Source organism: Nanorana parkeri, unplaced genomic scaffold (genome assembly GCF_000935625.1).
Source record: "Nanorana parkeri isolate BGI_ZX_2015 unplaced genomic scaffold, ASM93562v1 scaffold2065, whole genome shotgun sequence".
Lineage (NCBI taxonomy): Eukaryota > Metazoa > Chordata > Amphibia > Anura > Dicroglossidae > Nanorana > Nanorana parkeri.
Genome location: NW_017308333.1, coordinates 185116 through 195676, shown reverse-complemented (window position 1 = coordinate 195676; position 10561 = coordinate 185116).

Here is a 10561-nt window from a genome sequence, read left to right as displayed (position 1 = left end):
TTCCTGGTATGGCAAAGCATGTTTAGGAATTCAGGGTATTTTGACTGGAAGTGCTACTCTATGAGGTTTAAGACATGGGCCAGGCAAGGCACATGTGCGAGGTTCCCCATGCAAATAGTGGACATCAGGTCAGTGCCATCACATACGACCTTGCTGGTTTTCTGCTAGTGCGGGATAAGCCGCTTCCCTGCCTGGGCCTGGAGAAATGACAGTAGCTCTTGCCTGACGTGGCTACTTACCCCCAGGCATACAAGCTGCAGCATTCCAAGGCAATGTTTTGGCTCTGATGTTGCATAAGCTCTGAGGCACTTGGGGGAGCCCGCTGGTCCTGATGCTACTTGGAGGATGTGGCGAATGAGGAGGAGAAGGAAGAGCTCATGGAGCCACCACCAGCTACAAATGAAGTATGCAGTAAATTATATCTAGCATTGCTGCCTATGCTTACTGGACCAGGTGTCTGCCGCCAACAGCATTGTCCAGTGACACGTTTTCCTCCAAGTAAAGGTAGAAAGCGGGGATGGCCTTTTGGGAAAAGTAATGGCAGCTGGATTCTTGTCACGCTGGGGCATGAACTGGCACAAAGTTGCTTTCTCCACCAGTTTGGATGGGAGTAGTTGTAGCGCCAGCAGCTTTGCTATGCTGGCATTAAGACACTGGGCATACTTCTTCAACTTTTTTTTCTTGCAACAGAAACTAAGAAAGGGAAACCAAACAAGTCTGCCTTGCGTTCGTTAGGTGCTGCTCCCACCGATATCTGTGTTGCTGAACCACGTGCTTGTGCATAACAATCGTACCCAAGTGGGTGTTATGCAGATCACAATGCTGTTATCAGCAGCAGACACAGTAAAAAGGCCCACACTTCATATGTGGCTGGACTGGCATTGGCGGTAGCAGCGACGTTTGGGGTAGTGCCACCAGAGTGATTTGGACGGCTGCTGCCTGCTGTTCTCTGCAAGGTGCTCCTGCCCCTCAAAAACCTTCTCACTCCCTGCTCCTATGTGTATCCCTCTAAGCTCTCCTCCTCTCCCCTTTGGGGCACCCATGTGCAGTCTGCAACCTTATCCTCCACAATCTCCTCTTCACTGGAGACTACTTTTAATCGAGCTCCAGCTGATGCATATTCTCTGTCTCTTGGTGCACCCATATCTGCTGTCCCATACCTTTAGCATAACTAAGCCACGCTCTTCCTCTATGATCATCCCTCTATCTTTCTCTATGTCAGAAGAGAGTATTGCTTGCACATCACTCAAATCTTCCCCCTGCTGCCATTGTGGTTTGTTATGGTCAAATAATCCTGCAACGTTCTCAGTTTTTGGGGCTCTGGTGGAATTAGGTGAGGAGTTGAAGAGAATGAATCCGTAATGCTGGCAGACAACTGTCTGCACTGCACTTGAGAGGATGTAGGTGTGGAAGGTTTTGTCAGTCAGTCAACTATCTGCTGGGTCTGCTGTGACTGCAGGGACTGCTGAGACAATTTGGTGGAAAAAAGGAAGATTTGCTCTATCACCAGTTTGTGCAGCCCTACAACTGCTGCCTTTTGCAGGACCTGTTCGCTCCCTTCTACTGCCATATGCAGCACCTCTGTCTCTCTTTGTAGTATTTTTTGGAATGTGAATGTAATGCCTAGCTTATACTGAATGGTGATAGGGGGATGAATGTGTGGTGCTTTTGGTGTACACTAGTTACCGCAAAGGACTGTGGCTGCATAAAAAGGGTAGCTCCAACAAAGATCTGCCTTGAATCCAAGGTGGCTTCGAACCCAAGCCTCATCCCTACTGATCAGGATGCCAATGCAGTGGTAGAGAGTTCAGAAGAGCACATTGATACAGTGGCCATAAGAACTTAGGTATGTGTTGGAGCTGAAAGTGGGGTCTTATGTGTTGGTGCAGTGGTGTAGAGTGGGGATTATGTGTTGGTGTGGTGGTAAAGAATGGTGTCCTATGCAATGGGGCATTGAGTAGGGTCTTATGTGTTGGTGCGGTGGAGGAGAGTGGGGTCTTATGTGTTGGAGCAGAGAGTGAGGTCTTGCGTGTCAGAGGGTTGGTGGAGAGTGGGGACTTATGCATTGCTGGAGTGGTGGACAGTGGGGTCTTATGCATTGCTGGAGTGGTGGAGAGTGGGGTCTTATGTGTTGGTGCAGTGGCAAAGAATGGTGTCCTATGCGTTGGGGCATTGAGTGGGGTGCTATGTGTAGGTGCGGTGGTGGAGAGTGGGGTCTGATGTGTTGGTGTGGTGGCAAAGAATGGTGTCCTATGCGTTGAAGCATTGAGTGGGGTGCTTTGTGTCGGTGCGGTGGTGGAGAATGGGGGTTTATGTTTTGCGGCAGAGAGTGAGGTCTTACGTGCCAGTGCGTTTGGTGGAGAGTGGGGTCTTAAGCATTGGTGGAGTGGTGGAGAGTGGGGTCTTATGCATTGGTGGAGTGTTGTAGAGTGGGGTCTTATGCATTGCTGGAGTGGTGGAGAGTGGGGTCTTATGTGTTGGTGCAGTGCCAAAGAATGGTGTTCTATGCGTTGGGGCATTGAGTGGGGTGCTATGTGTCGGTGCGGTGGTGGAGAATGGGGACTTATGCGTTGAGGCAGAGAGTGAGGTCTTACGTGCCAGTGCGCTGGTGGAGAGTGGGTTCCTAAGCATTGGTGGAGAGTGGGGTCTTATGTATTGGTGGAGTGGTGGAGAGTGGGGTCTTATGCATTGGTGGAGTGGGGGAGAGGGGGGTCTTATGCATTGGTTTCTTATACATTGGTGGAGTGGTGGAGAGTGGGGTCTTATGTATTGGTGGAGTGGTGGAGATTGGGGTCTTAAGCATTGGTCGAGTGGTGGAGAGTGGGGTCTTATGTATTGGTGGAGTGGTGGAGAGTGGGGTCTTATGCATTGGTGGAGTGGTGAGGAGTGGGGTCTTATGTATTGGTGCAGTGGCAATGAGACGTTTCTAATGTCAGTTCCTGGAGTGGATGATATAAACTGCATACAGCTATCATTGTGCCTGTCAAACCGCATCTCAGAGTTGACTAAAGCCCTTTATAAAAATAAATGTTAAAGAGACACCCACTATACTCAATTCTGGTGGCCAAAGGGGTGAATTAAACCAAATCATTCAAGTACACCTCGTTCTCTTAGTCAGTCCATATGCTTCAGCAGCTGTCAGTTTATATCCATCCCATTCTTTGTCAATGGTTGTCTATTGCAAGGAGTAACGCACCCCCTGCGATGACCTATTCAGGTAGTTTAATATTTAGTAGACTGAACGCCTACTGTCTCCTGGGACCCCACTGCTCTCCTACACGCCTGCAGGCCGCTACACACCTCTGGATCGATTCCTCCGGGACCCCTGCACCTCAACTGCCTCCACTCAACAGCAAGTACTTGTGCCATTGCACTGCAGCTTAAACCTTAGTGACTGTATAACTAAGTGCCGTGGAGTAGCTCTTGTGCTCCATCTAGTGGACTGTTGGGAGATCACATCATTGACTCTAAATAAGGCTGTTACACTCCTGAATTTCAGTTATCATTCCTAACCATTACAAATTGAGGGTATTATACCAAGATAGGGAATATGCTGTAATATCCCTTCTTCCTTTTTTGTTTCTTTTGGCTGTGATGCTTGAACCCTAACTCCCCGTTAAGATTGGGAGTGAAACCAGGGTTTCGTCTGAGTAGCCTCCGCAGTTGCGATCCACAAACGCCGAAACTACCCCAGGTGTTACAATGGGACATGTGACTTTTATGTCCAATCAGATGTGTTTTTCGGTTTAATGCATCCGAATGGGTCTGAACACAAATTTACGTTACAACAACATGGGAGCCATATACAGTATATACATATAATACTAAAGCTGAGGCTCCTAGACCCAAATGGCATTCGGGAGTCGAAATTCTGAATTGCAGTGGGGAGCTCCAGAATACCATTTGTGTCTGGGAGCCTCAGCTTTAGTAATATATGTAGATGGTTTCCAGACCCGAATGCCGTTCAGGAGCTCCCCAATGCAATTCGTAAATTCGAATCCCGAATGCCATTCGGGTCTGGGAGATTCGGCTTTAGTATTAATATCTGTATATGGTTTTCTGTGGTATTTGCAACAAATAATTGTAAACTCATCTGAAACTAACAAAAATCCAGATTTCGTATTTCGAATCCAAAACCCGAATCCCAGGTACTATAGAAATCCCCCAGTAGATGGACAACATGCTTTTAATTTAATAGGCCTCAAATTCAGAGGATACAAGGCAACCACAAGGAGAAGAGAGGTGCCAAGAGGCGGTCATGCTGGCAGCAATTTAATTAGCATTACAAGAACAAATATGTGGTATCTGTGGTCAGTGCTTCTCTGAGACAAGTCCTCCTGCTTCACTAAAGGCCCTCTCAAATGTAAAGACTTGCTGCAGGGCAGGCCACTACCTCCAGAGCATATTGGACAAGCTGTAGTCAGGGCAGTGGCCCATCATGGACTCTTAGTATGTGGGGTCCTCCTTGCTTTTTAGCATTTCTGTATCAGTCCAGGAACTAACATAGTCAGAGATCATAAGTTTCAGGTGCTGCCTATGATTAGCACCAGTAGTCGAGTCTGGCTGCTGTGTCTTGAATTGATTGAGGGGATTCCTCTTCTGCCATCATCCCCTCAATCAAGGATCAGCAAGAGCAGCAGCCTCAGCATGGCTTGACATAGGTTCTTGGTCTGCAGAGGCATAACTGCCCCCATTGAGAAATGCTGCAGAGAGGCACCATGGAAGCACTTCGTCAAAGTGGCGCATTTTGTGCTCCCTCTGGGATGGCATTAGGAGATCAGTGCTTTGTTTTTTTTTACTGGGAATCCAGTAGTGGGAAAGCTCCTTACTGGTCCCTCTCCTTGATCACCTAAGTATGTAGATCCTTTTGTTGTAATTGGAAGATAAGGACCCCATGTGCCACAAATGTCTAGCAGCTGTGGTCCCAGATTCCTAATTGTCACTGAGGACTACATCGTCTTCCAACTGCTCACCCCACCCATGTATAATTCCCCATGTTTGGGAAGGGTAAGAAGCTAGTCTGCCTTCCTCCTCCCCTGCAGCCTCCTAAGCCTCCTCCCCTGACTCCTCTTTGGGTTCCTGCTACCTCTATGTTTCAGGCATGGAAGCAGTAGACAGAGGCTCCTGGTTGCTTTTCAATCCCCCTATTCCTCCAGCTACTGTGCCTCTAATGCATGATCTATCAGGCCGCACAGCATGCATTCAAAGAGAAACAATAAGTGATGTGCAGCCACTGCTGCGGTAAATAGCTTCCAACTCCCCAGAGCCTGTTCTCATCCCATACTTGCAAAGGTACTAGGTGATCACCTGCAGCTGCTACTGTAACCTTTGCAGAGTATTTAGGCTGTAATTCCAGTGCGTGAGGTAGCATATCAATTTCTTGGTAGGCAGCTGGTGTTGGTGTTGCATTTCTGTCAGATGACCAGGCCGGGTAGGAGGGCTGATGGCCGGGTAGGAGTGCTGAAAGTGTGTGCAAACCTTCCTGGTATGGCAAAGCATGTTTAGGAATTCAGGGTATTTTGACTGGAAGTGCTACTCTATGAGGTTTAAGACATGGGCCAGGCAAGGCACATGTGCGAGGTTCCCCATGCAAATAGTGGACATCAGGTCAGTGCCATCACATACGACCTTGCTGGTTTTCTGCTAGTGCGGGATAAGCCGCTTCCCTGCCTGGGCCTGGAGAAATGACAGTAGCTCTTGCCTGACGTGGCTACTTACCCCCAGGCATACAAGCTGCAGCATTCCAAGGCAATGTTTTGGCTCTGATGTTGCATAAGCTCTGAGGCACTTGGGGGAGCCCGCTGGTCCTGATGCTACTTGGAGGATGTGGCGAATGAGGAGGAGAAGGAAGAGCTCATGGAGCCACCACCAGCTACAAATGAAGTATGCAGTAAATTATATCTAGCATTGCTGCCTATGCTTACTGGACCAGGTGTCTGCCGCCAACAGCATTGTCCAGTGACACGTTTTCCTCCAAGTAAAGGTAGAAAGCGGGGATGGCCTTTTGGGAAAAGTAATGGCAGCTGGATTCTTGTCACGCTGGGGCATGAACTGGCACAAAGTTGCTTTCTCCACCAGTTTGGATGGGAGTAGTTGTAGCGCCAGCAGCTTTGCTATGCTGGCATTAAGACACTGGGCATACTTCTTCAACTTTTTTTTCTTGCAACAGAAACTAAGAAAGGGAAACCAAACAAGTCTGCCTTGCGTTCGTTAGGTGCTGCTCCCACCGATATCTGTGTTGCTGAACCACGTGCTTGTGCATAACAATCGTACCCAAGTGGGTGTTATGCAGATCACAATGCTGTTATCAGCAGCAGACACAGTAAAAAGGCCCACACTTCATATGTGGCTGGACTGGCATTGGCGGTAGCAGCGACGTTTGGGGTAGTGCCACCAGAGTGATTTGGACGGCTGCTGCCTGCTGTTCTCTGCAAGGTGCTCCTGCCCCTCAAAAACCTTCTCACTCCCTGCTCCTATGTGTATCCCTCTAAGCTCTCCTCCTCTCCCCTTTGGGGCACCCATGTGCAGTCTGCAACCTTATCCTCCACAATCTCCTCTTCACTGGAGACTACTTTTAATCGAGCTCCAGCTGATGCATATTCTCTGTCTCTTGGTGCACCCATATCTGCTGTCCCATACCTTTAGCATAACTAAGCCACGCTCTTCCTCTATGATCATCCCTCTATCTTTCTCTATGTCAGAAGAGAGTATTGCTTGCACATCACTCAAATCTTCCCCCTGCTGCCATTGTGGTTTGTTATGGTCAAATAATCCTGCAACGTTCTCAGTTTTTGGGGCTCTGGTGGAATTAGGTGAGGAGTTGAAGAGAATGAATCCGTAATGCTGGCAGACAACTGTCTGCACTGCACTTGAGAGGATGTAGGTGTGGAAGGTTTTGTCAGTCAGTCAACTATCTGCTGGGTCTGCTGTGACTGCAGGGACTGCTGAGACAATTTGGTGGAAAAAAGGAAGATTTGCTCTATCACCAGTTTGTGCAGCCCTACAACTGCTGCCTTTTGCAGGACCTGTTCGCTCCCTTCTACTGCCATATGCAGCACCTCTGTCTCTCTTTGTAGTATTTTTTGGAATGTGAATGTAATGCCTAGCTTATACTGAATGGTGATAGGGGGATGAATGTGTGGTGCTTTTGGTGTACACTAGTTACCGCAAAGGACTGTGGCTGCATAAAAAGGGTAGCTCCAACAAAGATCTGCCTTGAATCCAAGGTGGCTTCGAACCCAAGCCTCATCCCTACTGATCAGGATGCCAATGCAGTGGTAGAGAGTTCAGAAGAGCACATTGATACAGTGGCCATAAGAACTTAGGTATGTGTTGGAGCTGAAAGTGGGGTCTTATGTGTTGGTGCAGTGGTGTAGAGTGGGGATTATGTGTTGGTGTGGTGGTAAAGAATGGTGTCCTATGCAATGGGGCATTGAGTAGGGTCTTATGTGTTGGTGCGGTGGAGGAGAGTGGGGTCTTATGTGTTGGAGCAGAGAGTGAGGTCTTGGGTGTCAGAGGGTTGGTGGAGAGTGGGGACTTATGCATTGCTGGAGTGGTGGACAGTGGGGTCTTATGCATTGCTGGAGTGGTGGAGAGTGGGGTCTTATGTGTTGGTGCAGTGGCAAAGAATGGTGTCCTATGCGTTGGGGCATTGAGTGGGGTGCTATGTGTAGGTGCGGTGGTGGAGAGTGGGGTCTGATGTGTTGGTGTGGTGGCAAAGAATGGTGTCCTATGCGTTGAAGCATTGAGTGGGGTGCTTTGTGTCGGTGCGGTGGTGGAGAATGGGGGTTTATGTTTTGCGGCAGAGAGTGAGGTCTTACGTGCCAGTGCGTTTGGTGGAGAGTGGGGTCTTAAGCATTGGTGGAGTGGTGGAGAGTGGGGTCTTATGCATTGGTGGAGTGTTGTAGAGTGGGGTCTTATGCATTGCTGGAGTGGTGGAGAGTGGGGTCTTATGTGTTGGTGCAGTGCCAAAGAATGGTGTTCTATGCGTTGGGGCATTGAGTGGGGTGCTATGTGTCGGTGCGGTGGTGGAGAATGGGGACTTATGCGTTGAGGCAGAGAGTGAGGTCTTACGTGCCAGTGCGCTGGTGGAGAGTGGGTTCCTAAGCATTGGTGGAGAGTGGGGTCTTATGTATTGGTGGAGTGGTGGAGAGTGGGGTCTTATGCATTGGTGGAGTGGTGGAGAGTGGGGTCTTATGCATTGGTGGAGTGGTGGAGAGTGGGGTCTTATGCATTGGTGGAGTGGTGGAGAGTGGGGTCTTATACATTGGTGGAGTGGTGGAGAGTGGGGTCTTATACATTGGTGGAGTGGTGGAGAGTGGGGTCTTATGTATTGGTGGAGTGGTGGAGATTGGGGTCTTAAGCATTGGTCGAGTGGTGGAGAGTGGGGTCTTATGTATTGGTGGAGTGGTGGAGAGTGGGGTCTTATGCATTGGTGGAGTGGTGAGGAGTGGGGTCTTATGTATTGGTGCAGTGGCAATGAGACGTTTCTAATGTCAGTTCCTGGAGTGGATGATATAAACTGCATACAGCTATCATTGTGCCTGTCAAACCGCATCTCAGAGTTGACTAAAGCCCTTTATAAAAATAAATGTTAAAGAGACACCCACTATACTCAATTCTGGTGGCCAAAGGGGTGAATTAAACCAAATCATTCAAGTACACCTCGTTCTCTTAGTCAGTCCATATGCTTCAGCAGCTGTCAGTTTATATCCATCCCATTCTTTGTCAATGGTTGTCTATTGCAAGGAGTAACGCACCCCCTGCGATGACCTATTCAGGTAGTTTAATATTTAGTATACACTTGGAGTTCTGTGACCTTTATGAATTCTCTCATCCTGCTGGGAGTACATCTATATGAACTTCGTGGTGAACATTTAAAGCAGAAGACACATTATCATGTATGTGATGGACTCTCAGCCACTGCTACGTCTACCCCTTCAGGGTGCTTCTGCGGTCTTTAGTAAATCCATCACATCAGTGAAGAATTATAGTATAGAGTACAGACCCGAGAAAGTGTTTTCTGCTATCTAAAAGAAATAGTTTGAACCCCTCTATACTCAGTTAGGGAGTGCTGGTATTAAATGGCCACCTATCAAGGTGTAGTAGAGCTATGGAAAGCCACACTGGGGTTTAATAGTAAATCCCTTACCTTGAATTGCCACAAGATGCTCTGAGTGCACAGTGCAGGAACCCCAATCATCAAATTGCAGTACATAAGTAAAAAGAGAAACCAAAATTGAAGTGTTGTAAATTTGTTTTCTTAAAGTGACATTAAACCCTCAGATTTTTTAACATAAACCAATACTGTAATGTGCGCCTTACTGTAATCCATGGTTGTTTCCCTTCTCTTTGCTGCTCTTCCTTTTAAATCCTCATGTCTTCTCATGCTGGGGGAGAACTTCCCTTTGCAGCTGAGTGCCTCTTGCTGTAGTGCTGGCTCAGGTTGTGAACCTGCACACAGACACCGTGTATCCATTCCAGAGACAAGGCAGTCTGCTGCAAAACAGAAGTTCTGCCCAGCATGAGAAGACATGAGGATTTAAAAGGAAGAGCAGCAAAGAGAAGGGAAACAACCATGGATTACAGTAAGGCGCACATTACAGTATTGTTTTATGTTACAAAATCTGAGGGTTTAATGTCACTTTAAGTACAGCTGACACAAGCACCTGAATCTGTTTTGTATCAGCTTCCTCTAACAGACTATACAGCATAACTCAAACTAAGACATAAAGGGCCCTTGTTAATAATTTATTTATTACAAGTATTTATATAGAGCCCCTCACATATTGTATGATTACATCAGTCCCTGCCCTCAAGGAACTCATTATCTAAGGTCCACCATCTCACATACACACACATACAGGGCTGATTTAGACAGGAGCCAATTAACCTTCCAGCATGTCTTTGGAGTGTCCCCATCCATTGCTTTGGACATTTTTCCCTGCTGCCCAGCATACAGGTTGGTGATTTGGTCATGGCGCTGTCATCAGGATAGACGAGCAGGGAGAAGATTGCAGCACTGCTGGCTGTCAAATCCAGAATGGAGAGCGGCTCTGTGTGGCGGCAACTCAGGATGGAGAGCAGAGGATTGGTAAATATGTGGAATATTTACCGATCCTCTGTGTGCCGCACAAACACTTATCACTTCAATGTTTGTAAACAACTGGTGACACATAGTTCTATGAGTCCCCAGTTATGAATGAACGGGAAGTGCTTTACTTCACTTCCTGTTCATTCATGAGTTTCTGAATGGGTAGAAACAGCTCAGTACAGAGGCTTGTATCTATTCATAACTGGGTGATAGAAAATATTTACTATCTCCAGTTTGTGAATGAATGGGAAGCCTCGGTACTGAGTGCTTTCCATTCATTCAGTGCTGAGGCTGCAGAAACAAAGATTGAGGACTCTGTGTGTGGACTCTGTGTGTGGACTCTGTGTGTGGACTCTGTGTGTGGACTCTGTGTGTGGACTCTGTGTGTGGACTCCGTGTCCTCAATTTCTTTTTTATATCAATAGGGAAATGTAAGAGGCCTGTTTAGACCCCTGATATTTTACCAAA